Source organism: Lygodium microphyllum, chromosome 18 (assembly GCF_053477565.2).
Source record: "Lygodium microphyllum isolate KBCC chromosome 18, Lygodium_microphyllum_v1.1.10, whole genome shotgun sequence".
In the NCBI taxonomy this organism is placed as follows: domain Eukaryota; kingdom Viridiplantae; phylum Streptophyta; class Polypodiopsida; order Schizaeales; family Lygodiaceae; genus Lygodium; species Lygodium microphyllum.
Window position 1 is genome coordinate 37,317,110 of NC_141152.1, and position 17,224 is coordinate 37,334,333.

Here is a 17,224-nt window from a genome sequence, read left to right on the forward strand (position 1 = left end):
ACTTATCAATTATGTATACATTTTATATAAGTAACGTTTTTTATTTTTATGTCAATGCCTATTCTCTCATTTATTGCGTTAATAGTAATTTATTATTCCCTCCAAAATACTGTGATTAGAAAGGAAAAAACTTTAAAAATGCTATACATAATTTAATATTGCATCCATGTGTTTATACATGATGACATTGCAAATAGTTGTGAATGTTGTAGAATTATTATTGACGTAATCCTTAGATACTTACTTAGGTTTTGCATGAACATCATATTTCCATGGAATCAATTATGCTTTGCTTAATAGTTGCTAGTTTCCACTTCTCTTAAAGTATAATGGTGACTTATCACAATATTGATTCATTTGATTCTAGTTACAAAGATGTAAAGTGGAGCTTACACTCATAAAGTATAATGGTGACTTGTATAACAATACTAATTCATTTGATTCGAGTTACAAAGTTGTAAAGTGGAGCTTATACTCATACTTTATGATATATTAGTTTTTTAATTCATATTAGTGCATCTTTACTATATATTAACGAGAGGTCGGGGGCTGCTGCCACGTGGCAGCCCCTAGCCTCCCCACGAAGATGGCGAGGGCAGGTGCCACGACAGCACCTGCCCGCCTCGAGCTGCGCACCGCGTGCATCGCCTCGACCTACCCGCCTTGACCTGCGCCTCGACCTGCTCCCGCCTCGATCATCGACCTGCCCCTGCTGCCCTCCTCGAGCCACGACCCTCCTCTATATAAGGAGCTTCACGGCTCTACCCAAGGAGGCTTAAACACTATCTATATCGATTGTCTGTTGGAGGACGCGAAGCCGCCGTGCTGGAGCTCTTGCGGGGGGTGTCGACGCACGAGGAGAGGAGGAAGGAGAGGCCGAGCGCGAAGGAGCTGAAGAGGGGGCTGGGGATCGTGTATGGGTTCTCGTTGAGCCTGAAACAATGGGGGTGCTTCGAGGTGGAGGGGCTGAAGGAGATAGCCTTCAACGACAGAGCGTACGATCAGCTGGTGATGCGGAACAAAAAGCAAAAGGAGATGCTGAGGGGGGCTGGTGTGAACGTATCTGTCGGCGGGGCGGAGGATGAACACAAGACAGTGGACGTGATAGCGAAGAAGGGGGAGGGATGCATCGTGCTGTGCTACGGGCTGTCGGGGATGGGGAAGACGCTGACAGCGGAGACGCTGGTGGAGAGCCTGCACCGGCCGTTGTGGGCCATCTCGACCTTCGAGCTGGGAGGCGAGGCGGGGTAGCTGGAGACGAGCCTGCGACACGTGCTGAACACGACGCTGAGGCAAACGACTATCTGGAGCGGCGCAACGACGGCGTGGACATGTCGTAACCTGATGACGGGCGTGTTCCGCGCCTGCCGGAGTACTTTGGGGGCGTGCTCTTCCTCACCACCAATTGCGTGCGCGCCTTCGACGGTGCCTTCCTGTCGCGCATCTCGCTGTGCATCCACTACCCGGACCTCGACGACCTGGAGCGCCTCCTCATCTAGCGCTCTCTCCTGGCCCACGCCGGCCTGCCTGACCAGGCCACCCCGCCCAGCCTGGTGGCCCACGGCCACCCCCTCAATGGCCGGGAGATCCGCAACGTCGTGGCCCTGGCACAAACGTGGGCCCTTAGCCGGAAGCAGCCACTCTCCCTCGCCGACGTTCACGAAACCCTGGACCTGGTCGTCGCTGGCTCCAAAGAGCTCCTCCAGGACACCCTCAGCTTTTAACCCCACCGTCATTCGCATTTTCCATGCAACCCCAACAAAGAGTGCGCTCTTTTTCTACACGAGATAGAGAGAAAAGTAGAGAGAGAATTTTCTTAAAATAAAGTCTTCTTTTTCGAAAAGCCGGGCTGAGGCTAGGCGCGGAGCGCCTAGTGTAGCCTTACCAGAAGTATTCCTGATCATTGGAACAATATTGAAAATTATGGAGGTTGTGGATACTCAAAAGAAAGTATTGCAAGGTGAACTATGGGAGGCATAAGGACCACAAACTTTATTAATCTCCAATGACATATTGATGAAACTAAATGAGTACTAAGGTGCATTGCACTCAAATCTCCAAATGTGTGTATAGTAAAGAATGGAACCACTAACCTTCATGAAAAAATGTATTGATTAGTTTTATAGAATAATTTTTGCATACTATTAAGTAATACTACGACTAGATTACAATTGATTAGTACTATAGAGAATTTTAGAAAGAAAATGCAAAGTTTGCAAAGAGAAATAATGTAATGCAACTACTATCATTATAAGTAGTCCCCTAGATGTTGTTTGGACATAAAAGAACCTAGAATCCAAAAGAAATTTAGCTAATACTACAAATGAAATTTTGAAGGGTTGGTTTAAACTGTGACTCCTTGAATTTGAACCTCATCCTCTCCTTATGAAGAAGGGAGCATACCATTCGGCCAAGCACCAATTATGGGACTTATTTTGCTTTGTAAAAAGCTTTCCAAAAATAAAATGCTATTAATATGTGAGGTTCATCAAGGGTAGGGATTGGCTACATTTGGTTGCCAATGTTCAATGGCCCCCTCCACATGGATGCATTGAAAGTTTATGATCATATGACATATGGGTCCTCCCAAAATCCTCGTGATAAGGGCCAACATAGGGGACCCATACAATGTCGTGTCGCTTTTCATATCCTCCATGTGAAACCCTAGTATGTTTCATGTGATGGGTCGTATAAGCTGATGGGATAACATGATAATGGCACTATAGAAGAGGATCTCAAGAAACTTGTTAGTGATATTGAATAGAAGATGCAAATAAAGCAATGCTTTGGCAAGCTAAGGTTCATGCCTTCAATCTATTATACTTTGGCTTGGACGCATGCATGTTACCCATGCTAGGGTCCAAGTGAGTGTGAAGCATAGGATCTTGTAGTCCTTGACATGTTTCAATGGAAGATGTGGATGGTGCACTAGAAAGGGGAGGAGTAAAGGTAAGGCTAAGTGTGGCAAAAAGAAGGAGCTAAAAGCCTTCTAGCTTTTCTAGTGCCTTTAGCTAGCTATGTGGTGAAGAGACAAAAAGGAAGTGGCATGGTGCCCTATTGGGGGATGTAAATTGGAGGATAAAGAGTAAACATTACTCTAAGATGAAAAATCCACTTTTCACTATGTCTGTGACCAGTTTACTTACTTAGGATGCAAATCTTAGGCTTTCATTTTGGTTGCTATTATTAGCCTTGGGTTAGCCCTTGGGAGAGTGCTTTGGGAAAAGGCAAGGGGGAGAGAGAAAAAGCAGGCGCTGTTGTTGAAGGCCATGAGATTGAGAGTAAGCAGGGGTCTTGCATGGCCTAAGAGGTAGTGATCATGAGGAGGAGGCATGCAAGAGAGAATAAGCAGGTTTGAGGAAGAAGAGCATTGAATATATCACTTCGAAAGGAGATGAGTGATCATGAGGAGGAGGTATGCAAGAGAGGATGAGTAGGTTTGAGGAAGAAGAGCACACATCACTTCAAAAGGAGGTGAGTGGAGGGTTGATGAGATCTTGGATTACAGAATGTAGATGCTTGACCTTGGTTATGTAGATTATGCAATTGGGAAGTAACTTTAGATGTTTATCATAGGCTCATTGCCGCATATAAGCAATTGGTGAAACGGGAAGGTTATAAAAATATTCTTTTTGTGCAAGATGTACAAGTGGTGGATTCCAATATATAGATGATTGAGCTTGGGTATGTAGATTGCGAATTTGGGAGGAAATGTCAAAACTGGTAAAATGAGTAGAGGAAGAACAAAGGAGGTGGAAAGAGGAAGATGTAAGGATACAGACAAAGGAGGCACTTCAAATGTGGAAAAAGGAGGAAATAAGGATATAGATCCAAACTTCATAACATAACACAAGCCTAGGTTTCATTACTTTCTACTGAGGCTGAGAGTAGTCCTACCACAAATGTTTATGCTGAGTCTACTAAGGCTATAATTAGCCATATGGAGGATGCCTATGCAAAGACTAGTGATGCATTGAGTCTCCATACAAACGATGCCTACATAGATACTATTGATGCTTTGAGTTTCCATGCAAATGAAGCTATGAATGAGCCTAAAATGGATGAGATGGACACTACCTATGTAGATTTTCTAAGTGCTTATGAGGAAGCCTATGAGGCTCCTCTACTACTTGAAGTAGTAAATCAAAGAGCGTTTGTAGAGCCTATTGATGCTTTGAATAGCCATTCTGTGGAGGCCTTGAACGAGCTTAAAGTGGATGAGACCAAAATTGCATATGCATAATTTTCAACTGCTTTTGAGGAGACCTGTAATGCTCCTATTTTATGTGATGCAAGGAAGCGAAGCCTAAAACGAATGAGATGGACATTGCCTATGCAGATTTTTTGAGTGCTTATGCGTGCACATGTGTTTGTGTGTGTGGAATGTATCTTATGTGAGTCACCTACTACTACACACACACACACACACACACACACACACACACACACACACACACACACACACACACTCTCTCTCTCTCTCTCTCTCTCTCTCTCTCTCTCTCTCTCTCTCTCTCTCTCTCTCTCTCTCTCTCTCTCTCTAAGAAACACGTGCTAGAGACCCCCCCCCCCCCCCACATTCCCCTTATAAATATGACATAAAGCTTCACTAACAATGAGGGGCTAATAGGGTGACACTAAATGATGCATTATATTGAAGAGTATCTACGGATTTGTGTCATTTGTTTCAAGTAACTATGAAAGATACATTATAACACACAGAGTGCACCATTCACGTGCCATTTTTTAAAGTTTCAATGAGCAAAGTGGTTGCTTTCCTTTGCTCATGAAAGCATGAAGCAAAGTGTAGCCTTGCAAGCTTTGTAATGATGCCAACAACACAAACTGTGGTTAATGGGCTTGGTCGGTATGGCCAGCCATGCCAACTAGTACATCATTATGCATGGAGCATGCCGGTTGTAGCATGATTGCTTCCCTTTGCTTACACAAGTAGCCTTGCTAGCTTTGTAATGAGGTCAACCGCACCAAGTGTGATTAGCGGGCTAGTGTTGTTAGGTAGGCTAGCTAGTTGTGACCTAAGCTCGATCCTAACTAGTTCAGACATACTAGATGCATCTTTCGAAGAAGGCGTGATGGGGTCTCATAGCATTTGAATATCTTTATTGTATTCTTTTACATTCACATTAATTTTATGAAAATTTGATTGGCCTATTGAAAATGGGTTTGGCAAGTGTTGAAGAACATGTGAGTTTAAATCTCTAAAAGCACAAATTGTGCTTTGAAATGGAATTGGGTAGTATTCTTCAACGAAAAACCAAGGTTTAATATAAAGTGAATTGCAAAACTTTCAAAATTTAAAGAGGAAGGTTTAGAACCTTGAACCCTTGAAAAATTTTAGTTATAAAATGGCAAACATGTGTCATTTAACTAAAAACTCACCCCAAAATTTTGAGTTTGGTTGGTTATACACCAAATGACAGATGCCCACTTTGCAGTACTTCTTTAGGAGTTGGGCGTTTGCAATTTATTACACACTAGAGAGAATATGACTTGTTGTCTACTTGCTAAACAAGTGAACTCCTTGTACTCTTTTCGATGGGGAATCTAATCCTCCCTACAGTTTGTAAAGTGATAGACAAAGGTGCACTTTTTGCATTTGTAGCCAATTAAAAATGAAGAAACTTTTTTTTTTTTTTTGGTTTGCAAAAGGTGTCCTTTTGGTGTGTAAAGACTTTGTGCCAATGCCTAGGCCTAGTTTCCAAAATTGCATGCCTGCACTTTGGGTAGGGGTTGGGTGTTCATCATTTGGTGTGTAACCAGCCTTAAGGTTTTTGTATCTACTACCAAAAATGGTTTTTGTGAACATTGTTATATAGCTTGATCATGCTAGATAAATTTTTACTCATGCGGAGAGCTTTTCCCATGCCTTATATCATGACACATGAACATATGCTCCCATGCACACAAGTTATATAGATGGATGTGGAACTTTCCCTAATTAAGGCTCAAGAGAGTAGTGTTATGGGAGCACTAGACTATGCTTGAGAGACTAGACTAGATGCAAGATTTGTTACAAGAATTCTGATTACAAGATAATCCCACATAGGGGCATGAGGTACAATGATAACTTAATAAGATACAGAAAATCCCACAACCTGGAACCATAGGTATAGACAATAGGACTTCATAGGATATGAAGGGTCCCACAACCTGGGACCATAGGTATGGATACAAGATATTAGAATTATAAGATCTCCCTCAACAAGGATGAATAAGATACAAGATAGTATTAGACAAGATCTCGTGCTACGAGATTATTGCAAGCCTCTCCTTTTATAGGTGTTAGAGGCGCTAAAGATCATCTAGAATGTTCCATGATGACATCATTGATGATGTAGGCGATGACATAGCATATTTTCCAGAAGGTTATATGATGACATTATTGATGATGTAAGTGATGACATGGCATGTCCCCTAGAAGGTTCTATGATGACATGGCAAGGGTGGTATTGCATGGTTCGCTTGAGGATGCCTTATTAAGGGTGGGTTCGCATGGGTTGTGGATTCATATAGCATGAGCAAGAATTAGTCTGTACACTTGATCATGGTATGTCTATGTGACAGCTAGGGAGCTGTTCCCATAGGGGTTTTTGGAAGGGGGTTGGTTTCTAAATGGTTTTTCTAAAAAACAGGGAACCTTTCCAGGTCACATGGGAGGTTCTCGATTTTTTCCTAAAACCACCCGGTATTTTAAAAGATACCCCCAAGGTAGTGTTTGTCTCCAAAATCCCCTACTATTGTTGGAGAGACGCACATGCTTGTGCCACATGCCACCTAAAAGAAGGTTCTTCAACCAACCCTTTATCACGGTGGTCTCACCCGTGATACATTTTTGGAACGTGTTTGACCAATTTTCAAATGGAGAGGGGGACGGTTTAAAAATCCATATGGGAACAAGATTACCCAGAACGGGAAACCGGTTTTCCCCTTGAAAATGGTTTCGCCCTTGAAACCCCTGCGTGAACAGCTCCTAGAATATCAACGGGGATCGTCCTAAACTGTGAGCGGGGGCTCCTCCTAGGCTTCCGTGAAAGAATCAGAATCGGACTGTCCTCATGCTAAATAATTTCCCATTAAAAATTAAAAAAAAACGCTAAATTACTGAAAGATCAACCGACCCGAAACGAAAAGCACCTACCACCGACTCTCTCAAACCACAGACACACACTCTCTCGCTATATATATACATATGGCCATGCCACGCTATGGCACTCTACCTGTCTTCGACCTGGAGCGGCTTTCTTTCACGGGAGGCTGTGCGTGCGTGCGAGCTACGCAGGATAGGTGTTCGAACATGCCGACCGGGGACGTCCATGACCCTGCGAAAGCCCCACCGCGATGATGACAACCACAGCTATGTAAATCAAGCACCTGTCATGATGATGACGACAATCGTGTACCGGAGCTTGATTTGCCGTGCACCCCTGCATAATAGCAGATCCTAGACCCTCGGCCAGAGAGGCTTTGTGTTACTAGATTGATGTATCTGTGTTGTCGCAAATAACATCAGGTGAGAGCAGTCAGATCTTTCCCTTAGGGGTGCGCTCACGGGGTGGATCTCCCAGTAATTAAAAGAAGGAAAGGCTTGTTCTTTGTCGAGGGGGATTTTTGTTGTTTTTAATCCCCCTCGTGGTGCCGCGCGTGTTTCTGTGCTTCTGTGCTTCTGTGCGTCTGGTTTCACGTTTCTGGTTCTAAAATTTTTGTCATGGTAAGTTTCTTGAAATGCTCGAAAAGGAACGCTTGTAGGTGGGGTTGCGTGGGTCTGCTCATGTCTTAGCTGTGGGGGGCACTAACCAGAACACTAACACTAACATCAACACCAACGCAGATAGTTACCGAATCGTCGACAGCTCTGGTTATTGTATGTTATCTAAGAAAAAACGCTAAGCCTTGGTACAAACATTCTGCGAGATGAAAGTCCAGAGGAGTCGAGCTGAGTCAGAATGTACAGGGGCGATTTTGAGGGAGGCGGTGCTTCTGTTTTTGATGCGTAAGCGACACAATTTTGTTGCAATCAGAATATACGTTTGATGATCTTGAAGTCAAATTGCAATTCTGTTGTCTTAACTTGGCATTTTTGCAGCTAACTGGACCACAGCTTTTTAGAGTGTTGCGTTTGCAGTTTAACACAACTGTAGATCTTTAATCAAATCTATCATCGTGATGCAAAATCAGTCTAGCTCGAAAGCACAGCATAAACTTGGCGGTTATGCATCCATTTGGACCATAGCTAGAATATAAATCTCTTTTTCATCTGGTGTGTTTGGCAGTTCATTACGCTTTAGCTTTTCAAAATGGTGGCAATGGAATGCAATTTTTTGTGAATTACTGTTCATCTTGATAGGCATAGTGCCTTTCTCATTTTGTTTCAATGGAGCAGCCCATGCTATCCATCTCTGTCTTGAGAGGCATACTTCCTTTTTGATCCTGTCGCTCCATTCTGACTCTTGAGATGGGAAAATAATGTTTACTATCTTGTTGGATGTGATACGAGGATTTGGTATCATTTACTTTGAAAAGTTTGTGGAGTTTCTAATGTGGTCTACTAATTTAAAAGGAAAAAGGATATCAACAGCCTCACTTGCCTTGCTTGCACTTGGATCCAAGCAGACATCAGGAATGGACTCCTGAATCTTCTGCCCTTGTAAACACGGCTATTATTTACTGTGTGAGGCAAGAGCTCAAGCAAAGGTCTGGATGTACACAAGCTCGTTGACACTGTAAGAGGGTTGGCATGTTTTTGTGATTTCCTTTGGAGTGTATTTTTAAAAAATATAGTGCCGATGGATCTCTATTGCCGCTCTAGGAGCCTGTAAAGGGTACTTTCCTCTGCAGAGCCTGTCTGTAAAGGTGCAAGCACGGTCAAGCAAATCTAAGCTATGAGTATTTTGTGGGTTGAGGTAGGTGTCTGAATGTGTTCAATGATGAGATGAGAGATTACAGCCATTACCCTAATCTCCAATAACACCTAAAGAAGAGCGGAGGCAGGTTTGAGGAAGTCTAAGCACTCGCATTTGAAGACGTTGGGGATGGAGGAATGGAAAGAACTGGCTTCACCCTTTCAACTCATGAGGTGTCTTGCATGATTAGTCTCAAAATGCTTCCTTTTTGCTTTCAGATCTAGATTTCTTGCATTTGGATCGAACTAGGAATCAGAAATGGGCTCCTGAATCTTTTGCTCTTGTAACCAGGCTATTCTGGGTGTGCATGTAAGGCAAGAGCCAAGGGAAAGGTCTGGATGTAAGGTTGTTGAATTTATAATTATAGAGGGATGCAATATGTTTTTGGGTTCTTCAATAATGTATTTGTGATTCCTTCATTGTGCTAATGGATCTCTGCTGCTCCAGGAGGTTGTGCCCAAGGTACTCCTTACACAGCCTGTCAGTAAAGCTGCAGGTAGGATGAAGCTGAGTCTTAAGCTATAAGAATTTTGTAGATATAGATAGGTATAACAATGAGATGATTATGTCATCATTCTAACCTCCATCAGACGTGCAGAGGCAAGATTACTGTGATTATACTAATCTCTATTGACACCTAAAGAAGTGCGGAGGCAGGTTTGAGGTTATTGTCATCATCCTAATCTATTGACAACTGAAGAAGTGCGGAGGCAGGTTTGAGGTTATTGTCATCATCCTAATCTATTGACACCTGAAGAAGTGCAGAGGCAGGTTTGAGGAAGTTTAAACGCAAGTGCTTGAAGACTTTGGCAATCGAGGAATTTTGCAAAGCATATTGCTTGCACTTGGATCCAAGCAGACATCAGGAATGGACTCCTGAATCTTCTGCCCTTGTAAACACGGCTATTATTTACTGTGTGTGAGGCAAGAGCTCAAGCAAAGGTCTGGATGTACACAAGCTCGTTGACACTGTAAGAGGGTTGGCATGTTTTTGTGATTTCCTTTGGAGTATTTTTAAAAAATATAGTGCCGATGGATCTCTATTGCTGCTCTAGGAGCCTGTGTCAAGGGTACTTTCCTCTGCAGAGCCTGTCTGTAAAGGTGCAAGCACGGTCAAGCAAATCTAAGCTATGAGTACTTTGTGGGTTGAGGTAGGTGTCTGAATGTGTTCAATGATGAGATGAGAGATTACAGCCATTACCCTAATCTCCAATAACACCTAAAGAAGAGTGGAGGCAGGTTTGAGGAAGTCTAAGCACTCGCATTTGAAGACGTTGGGGATGGAGGAATGGAAAGAACTGGCTTCACCCTTTCAACTCATGAGGTGTCTTGCATGATTAGTCTCAAAATGCTTCCTTTTTGCTTTCAGATCTAGATTTCTTGCATTTGGATCGAACTAGGAATCAGAAATGGGCTCCTGAATCTTTTGCTCTTGTAACCAGGCTATTCTGGGTGTGCATGTAAGGCAAGAGCCAAGGGAAAGGTCTGGATGTAAGGTTGTTGAATTTATAATTATAGAGGGATGCAATATGTTTTTGGGTTCTTCAATAATGTATTTGTGATTCCTTCATTGTGCTAATGGATCTCTGCTGCTCCAGGAGGTTGTGCCCAAGGTACTCCTTACACAGCCTGTCAGTAAAGCTGCAGGTAGGATGAAGCTGAGTCTTAAGCTATAAGAATTTTGTAGATATAGATAGGTATAACAATGAGATGATTATGTCATCATTCTAACATCCATCAGACGTGCAGAGGCAAGATTACTGTGATTATACTAATCTCTATTGGCACCTAAAGAAATGCGGAGGCAGGTTTGAGGTTATTGTCATCATCCTAATCTATTGACACCTGAAGAAGTGCGGAGGCAGGTTTGAGGTTATTGTCATCATCCTAATCTATTGACACCTGAAGAAGTGCAGAGGCAGGTTTGAGGAAGTTTAAACGCAAGTGCTTGAAGACTTTGGCAATCGAGGAATTTTGCAAAGCATATTGCTTGCACTTGGATCCAAGCAGACATCAGGAATGGACTCCTGAATCTTCTGCCCTTGTAAACACGGCTATTATTTACTGTGTGTGAGGCAAGAGCTCAAGCAAAGGTCTGGATGTACACAAGCTCGTTGACACTGTAAGAGGGTTGGCATGTTTTTGTGATTTCCTTTGGAGTATTTTTAAAAAATATGGTGCCGATGGATCTCTATTGCCGCTCTAGGAGCCTGTGCCAAGGGTACTTTCCTCTGCAGAGCCTGTCTGTAAAGGTGCAAGCACGGTCAAGCAAATCTAAGCTATGAGTACTTTGTGGGTTGAGGTAGGTGTCTGAATGTGTTCAATGATGAGATGAGAGATTACAGCCATTACCCTAATCTCCAATAACACCTAAAGAAGAGTGGAGGCAGGTTTGAGGAAGTCTAAGCACTCGCATTTGAAGACGTTGGGGATGGAGGAATGGAAAGAACTGGCTTCACCCTTTCAACTCATGAGGTGTCTTGCATGATTAGTCTCAAAATGCTTCCTTTTTGCTTTCAGATCTAGATTTCTTGCATTTGGATCGAACTAGGAATCAGAAATGGGCTCCTGAATCTTTTGCTCTTGTAACCAGGCTATTCTGGGTGTGCATGTAAGGCAAGAGCCAAGGGAAAGGTCTGGATGTAAGCTTGTTGAATTTATAATTATAGAGGGATGCAATATGTTTTTGGGTTCTTCAATAATGTATTTGTGATTCCTTCATTGTGCTAATGGATCTCTGCTGCTCCAGGAGGTTGTGCCCAAGGTACTCCTTACACAGCCTGTCAGTAAAGCTGCAGGTAGGATGAAGCTGAGTCTTAAGCTATAAGAATTTTGTAGATATAGATAGGTATAACAATGAGATGATTATGTCATCATTCTAACATCCATCAGACGCGCAGAGGCAAGATTACTGTGATTATACTAATCTCTATTGGCACCTAAAGAAGTGCGGAGGCAGGTTTGAGGTTATTGTCATCATCCTAATCTATTGACACCTGAAGAAGTGCGGAGGCAGGTTTGAGGTTATTGTCATCATCCTAATCTATTGACACCTGAAGAAGTGCAGAGGCAGGTTTGAGGAAGTTTAAACGCAAGTGCTTGAAGACTTTGGCAATCGAGGAATTTTGCAAAGCATATTGCATGTTCGAAGTCTTAAAATAGTTCTTTCTTGCTTTCAAATCTAGATTTCCTGCACTTTGGATCCAAGCAGTAATCAGGAATGGATTCCTGAATCTTCTGACCTTGTAAACAGGGCTATACTTTAGTGTGTGCATGAGGCAAGAGCTGAGGCTAAGGCCTGGGTGTATGCAAGCTCTGACACTTTGGATTGGTGATTAATTTGTGGTGATGCATCTCCATTACTGCCCTAGGAGGCTGTGCCCTTGGTACTTCTCTCAGCACAGCCTCAGTTCATGTGCAGGCAGTGTCAAGCAAGTCTAAGCTATGAAATTTACTAGATCGAGATATGTATAATAGTTGGATGATATTTAGTGTGATCACCCTAATCTACAAACACCTAAAGAAGTGTGGAGACAGGTTCAAGGAAGTTCAAGTGGCTGCATTTGTTCAAGGAAGTTTAAGTGGCTGCATTTGGAGACCTTGGGGATTGCTGAATGGAAAGAACAGACTTCACCTTTTTAACTTGCAAAGTATGTTGTCTGATTGAAGTCTCAGATGCTTGTTTCTTGTTTTTAAATCTAGATTTCTTACATTTGGATCGGAGGAGAAATTCAGAATGGACTCCTCAAACTTCTGACCTTGTACAAATAGGGCTATTCTTTATTGTGCGTGAGGGGCAAGAAGTTGAGGCAAAGGTCTGGATGTATGCAAGCTTATTGAAATGTAAAAGGGCTTGAATGTATTGGTGATCTCTTCTGGGATGTGTTTGTGATTTCGTAATCGTGTTGACGGATTTGTATTACTGTTGTAGGATGTTGTGCTCAAGGTACTGTCCTCCACAGCCTGTTAGTAAAGGTTGAGGCAGGGTCAAGCATGCAAGTTATGAGAATTTGGTGGACTGAGATAGGTATAATGACAGGAGTTTTACTGTCATCACCCTAATCTCTACCGACACCTAAAGAAGTGTGGAGGCATGTTTGAGGAAGTTGAAGTGCTGCTTTTAGAGACCTTGGGAATTCATGGAAAGAACTTGACTTCCACCTTTTTAACTTCCAAAGTATCTTGCACAATTGATCAAATCCAAGCACCTCACCTTTTTTAACTTCCAAAGTATGTTGCACGATTAATCAAATCCAAGCACCTCTCCATTTCTGTTGATATGCAGGTTTGTGTGTGTGCATATCACAGTCTATTATTTAAGCTAATCATGGTTCGAGATGAAGCTAATATTTCTTTTTCACACCTTCTTCCTCTCCCCTTTTAGTGTCTTGGTGTAGTTAGAGCAAGCAAAGTCTAAGACCTAAATGTAAGGGTCTTCTGGGTGGATGGAGACACTCAACAAGACATATCGTAGATAATCTTCTTTCTATTTTGACTGTTGAAGTTGACTGTTCTGTTTTGACTGCAGAAGTTGAATATTCAGATCCATAATGGATTCAATGAGCCATGTTCTGTAAAACACCTGAGGATGGATGCAGGTGTTAACATTTTGACTGTTGAAGTTGACTATTCTGTTTTGACTGCAGAAGTCGAATATTCAGATCCATAATGTATTCAATCAGCTATGTTCTGTAAAACACCTGAGGATGGATGCAGGTTTTTAAAAGGTGGGAGGTATCTTACATTACTGTTTTGTATATTATGAGCCAGGTCCTGTAAGAAAAACACCGGAGGATGGATGCAGGTTTTCAAACATGGGGAAGTATCTTACATCAAGAATGAAGTTCCAATTCTTTTTTCTTGGCATTCCGGATCAAGCAGGGAGGTTCTCCAGACTGAAAAATCAATTAGCTGAAATAGGAACAAACTTCTTACTTTTCTCCCTCAGCTTATTGGTCAGGCAGTTTTTTCTAGCTAGCTATTATTCTTTCAAGCTGATTGTTTGGTCTCCCAAGAATGTCATGAGCATTACTGTGTTACAGTGGCTGCCAAGTTCCAGCATTTCTCCAAGAACCATCTATTAACAACATCATGAACTGGACCTGTATTTTCTGAGTAATCCACTAACTGCTCATCTTACCATATGCGGAAAATTTGCAATGGCTCATTATAGAAAAAGTTTTCGGCTCATCATAGAAAAAGCTTTAGGCTACAAAATTTCAATCAAGCCTTCTTTTTCAGTTATATGGCGGTCTTGCATAATGACAAGTTTTAAGGATGCCTTCAAAGTAGAATGGGTTGGTGACAAGTTTTACTATTGAAAGTATCTACTGAGCTGAAAATTTGTTCCAGGTACCTACTGATATGAAAGTTTGGTCAAAGTGATGGCATCAAGCCCTTTGAGGCTCTGTGAGAGGCTGCTGTCCTTTCAGATTCGTTTTGCTTTTGATTTCTCTGTGGAGAGAGGGGAAAAGCAGCGGTTTGTCTTTAAAAGTCATTGCTTGATAGTTCTTCCAAAAAGCCATTCCTATTTAGCTATTTGGAGACTTGTGCTTGGTTATTGTGGACTGTGAAGGAAGTTATTTTATTAGATTTTGGCTGGTCCTTAAATCCTTGGCCCTGCATCCTATGTATTTCTCTTATGATTCCGAAGAGCTGTAATTTTCTGAACAAGGATGATTTGGCATTGATACATTCCTGTTCTCTAAGATGCTGAATGGTTTTACTCCTCTGGACATGAGCATTGACCAGGCTATTGTGTAGCTATTGATTACAAAGTTTGTCATGGAGGAGTTAGTTTTCCTGATATTGACAACGTAAGTGGGCTTGCAGTTTGCACCTGAGCACATCTGGAGTTGAGGAATTATGTTTCCGAGGAGCAGTCCTTGGATGTGAGAGCTTTTGATAACCTAGATTTTAACGTTGAAGAGCATCTGTTTCAGTGAAGATACCCCTTGATCAAGGGTGATTATGCCAGTAGTTTCTTTGGACTAATTGTAGGTAGGATATATTAACACTTGATTCTTTATGGAAAGAAAAGGGGGTTTTTATCATGCAGTCAAACTTGCTTGTGCTCACACTTATTCACAGCTGCTAGGCTATTGTAGAAAATCTTATTGTTGTATGAAGCTTGGAAAGAAGCTTCTTCCTCTATGTATTGGACTTCATCTGGATACTCCACTACTTTCGAGACTGTAGTGTGACTGCTGTCTGAGAGGAGGTTGAAGTTCAGCCAACATCATGGTGGCTAGAAGCAGAGAACCATAACTATGACTGTCTCTGCGACATATGACAAGCTTCCAAGTGTGGTTATTGCTGATTGATTTGCTGTCGGCCATATTTGTATGAGAGAACAGGTAGTGGTCTGTGTAACTTGAACCTCCGCACATTAAGTGCTTTACATCTGCCATTCTTTTCTTCTGCATAGTATGTGTTGTTTCCACAGTACAGGAGCAGGAGAGAGTGGAGAAGAGGATATGGCTGCTATTTCAATGGCAGGTCTGCAGTTATTATCAAAGGCACTTGCATAATTTTGCCCATCGCAAGGACACCTTGTCAAGGGCATTTACTTAGATTTTCATATCATGAATTGTTCATCAGGAGGTGGTTCTACTTTATAAGACTTCTATTAGTGCTCATCTGTTATATACATATGAAAGCTGTGTCATCCAAGGTGTTAAGCTTGTGAGTCTGTTCAGAATTTCATCATCAGCCAGGAACATCATGGAGAAAAACACATTGGAGCAAGGGAGTGTGAGACATTAGTCATATGCAGGGGAGATGATGTTAGGTGTATGCATTTTCACCAGAAGTACAGCGTTTGAATTGACGTTCTTGATCTACATGTTGAGGTAAAAGATCATGAATGTATCACTATTACGTTTTTTGCCAGATCAAGCCTATTCAACACTGTCTACAGATAACCATTGTCTGACAACATATGGATTGATTATCTTCATTGTAAAAGATTTATAGGCAGATCAAAAACATCCTATTAAAGCTCACAATTTTAGAGCTATAGAGGTTGAGTTACCGTGGGAACCAGAAGAGATGTTGCAAGAACCTAATTCAGTTTGTGACAGTGATGGTCTTTTGATGCTTCTTATGTGCTACATCCCACCGCTTCTATTGTAAACGTACTCGCTGAATTTTCTTAAAAGTCCTTATTATTGCATATCATCTTCCATGCAAATTGCAAACACAAACTAGAATTTTAAAAGAGTACAGGTTTGGAGTAATTTGGAATATGATGGTCTCAAGACTCTGCCATTTTCAAATAATGTTGAGATTTTTAGCGCCATCTGGAGTAGAATCGTTCAGCTATTATGAAAGATGGACTGGTTGGATGACGATTGTTATTGGTGGTATTGAAGCATGTACTCTCTGTACCGATTGTACTGCAGTTGCATACTAAAGCCTCCTTATGCAAATGATATTCATCACAGGCTAATCTTAGTTGGACGTTGTTATGAAAGAGACATTGGACACTGACTCTCTTTATAAAACTATATGGCCAAGTAGTGGCCATTCTTTCAGAATGGATTGTCCTACTTTTTGATCGATGTTCAGATTATGTAAAGCCTTCTCAGCTGTTCAAAAAGTTCCAGCAAACGTATCGAGGTCCGAAAATAATGGCCATCACCCTCTTAAAAACTGTTGGACATAGTCAGTGTAGAAGAGGCATCATCCAAAAGTCAATGCCATCTTGTGGATGTCCAGGTTTCTCCCGAGGGTAAACCAGCTGGCTGTTGAAAAAGTTCCAATGAGCATAATATGTCTGAAAATTTTGGCCATCTTGCTGTTGGACATTACTGGAGAATTCTTCAATCTAGTAGACATGATTCAAAAATGATACAAATGCCATGTGGTGGATGTTGACTCCTCCCGAGGACAAAACAAACCTTCTAAGGTTACTTTGTGGATGTTGACGATTCTTTCAGATGTTGATCTGTTCTTAAATGTATTAAACCAACATGCTGCTGAAAAAGTCCAATGAACACTAGCTCTGAGAATTCTGGTTATCATGCTGTTAACGAGGACAATCCTGAAGTTTTCTTTATTGAGTTTGAATATGTGGCTTAATCATAATGTTTCCATCTTTTTGTACAATGGTTTTACCCATGTGTAGACTATTGCTGTTGTATTGGCTATTTGCGCACATGATGATTGATAAGTGTACAAAAGCTTTCTCATGCACATGAGGATCAAGAAATGTCGAATGCTCATTGTAAGGTTGATTTGGTTGGTTTGCTTGGATTTGATCTTCCTTTGAAGTTTCTCTTCGTAAAGACAGTTTATAGAGT

General features: G+C 41.8%; 1 long non-coding RNA gene and 1 pseudogene across 1 annotated transcript; both read left to right on the forward strand.

Annotated features, from left to right (window-relative positions):
- The first annotated feature begins 1,011 nt into the window (after window positions 1-1,011).
- LOC148020759 (uncharacterized) lies at window positions 1,012-1,724 on the forward strand (annotated as a pseudogene).
- A 5,437-nt stretch (window positions 1,725-7,161) lies between these two features.
- LOC148020760 (uncharacterized) lies at window positions 7,162-16,021 on the forward strand. Its single transcript, XR_015694596.1, has 2 exons — window positions 7,162-9,892; window positions 9,977-16,021. It is a non-coding gene; the product is annotated as an uncharacterized LOC148020760 (long non-coding RNA).
- Window positions 16,022-17,224: the final 1,203 nt, after the last annotated feature.